A 1,569-nucleotide genomic window follows, 5' to 3' on the forward strand; every position below is an offset into this window, starting at 1 on the left:
AAAAAAAAAAAAAAAAAAAAAAAAAAAAAAATAGGGAGGATAGGAAAAAGAGTGAGTGATGAAGATTTTGACTAAAAACCAAATTTAAAAAAGTGGCTGGGTGCAGTGGCTCACACCTGTAATCTCAGTACTTTGGGAGGCTGAGGCAGGTGGATCAGGAGGTCAGGAGTTCAAGACCAGCCTGACCATTATGGTGAAAACCCATCTCTACTAAAAATACAAAAATAAGCCGAGAGTGGTGGCTCATGCCTGTAGTCCCAACCATTCGGGAGGCTGAGGCAAGAGAATCGCTTGAACCCAGGAAGCGGAGGATGCAGTGAGCTGAAATCCCACCACTGCACTCGAACCAGAGCAAGACTCCGTCTCAAAAAAAAAAGAAAAGTATCCCCTAACGTCCTTCTTCCTACAAAACAAAGTGTGTTTTAATTACAAGTCAAATTTCACTTTAAGGGAAGAAAATAGCCCTTAGGCATTTTCTGTTCTAGTTAATTTAACTTTAATTTTTGTCTCCAGCAGGTACCTCTTCAGTAGAAAAATTCAATGAGGTTTCTCACACCTTCTACCTATGGGCCAGTTACATACAGAAGAGAAAACTGAAACTGAAAACTGATTTGTCATTTTTACAAAAAGTCGCCGAGAAGGAGAATTCCCAGTACAGAGTATGTAATTCTTTTGTGGCATTTCTGATGCTATAGGGTTAATCCAATATGAAGAAAGTGACAGAGCGCAGGATTGATTTTTATGGATTCCACATTATATCCAAGTACTTGGCAACCTGCCCTCTCTTATGTTGCGAAACAAAAATGTGTTGCTTTCAGTGTTTTTAATAGGCCAAGCAGTTTGTTTGATCACAGTGCTCGGGCCCACACTCAGAGACACTAGAACATTCTCATTGCTTTAGTGAATATCTTGGTCTCCTGTTTGTACCCTAAAGAACCATTTGAGGGCTCAAGGAGTCATGTCCTGGGAGTGATTACAGGTCTTGGACCTCAGTCCCACTGTCTCAGCCTAAACCATTCAAAGGGACTCAGAGCCAGATTTGCAAAATATTTTGCAAAACTTGCAAAAACCCCACCAGTTTTAGATTTTGAAATTATTGGCACAGGCAAGTGTCTGCAATCATGAACTTCTCATGATTGGGGCGGAACAGATTTCTATAAACAAAGCAAACTCCAGTCTCTCCAGCCTGCTCTAGAAATATCTGTACCTGGCTGGGTGCAGTGGTTCACGTGGAGGCCGAGGCAGGCAGATCACCTGAAGTGAGGAGATCGAGAACAGCCTGGCCAACATTATGAAACCACCTCTCTACTAAAAATACAAAAATTGGCTGGGCGCGGTGGCTCACGCCTGTAATCCCAACACTTTGGGAGGCTGAGATGGGTGGATCACCTGAGGTCAGGAGTTTGAGACCAGCCTAGTCAACGTGGCAAAAACCCATGTCTACTAAAAATACAAAATTGGCCAGGCACAGTGGCTCACGCCTGTAATCCCAGCACTTTGGGAGGCTGACTCAGGTGGATCACCTGAGGTCAGGAGTTCAAGACCAGCCTGACCAACATGGAGAAACCC

General features: G+C 43.5%; 1 protein-coding gene across 1 annotated transcript in view; it reads left to right on the forward strand.

Annotated features, from left to right (window-relative positions):
• LOC108314095 (basic proline-rich protein-like) overlaps positions 1-601 on the forward strand; it is an 18,038-nt gene extending 17,437 nt beyond the window's left edge. The window contains exon 4 of the mRNA XM_017542831.2: positions 517-601. The gene's annotated coding sequence lies outside the window, so the exon portion shown is untranslated. The remainder of the gene's footprint in view (positions 1-516) is intronic.
• Positions 602-1,569: the final 968 nt, after the last annotated feature.

This window comes from Cebus imitator, unplaced genomic scaffold, assembly GCF_001604975.1.
Source record: "Cebus imitator isolate Cc_AM_T3 unplaced genomic scaffold, Cebus_imitator-1.0 Scaffold148, whole genome shotgun sequence".
In the NCBI taxonomy this organism is placed as follows: Eukaryota; Metazoa; Chordata; class Mammalia; order Primates; family Cebidae; genus Cebus; species Cebus imitator.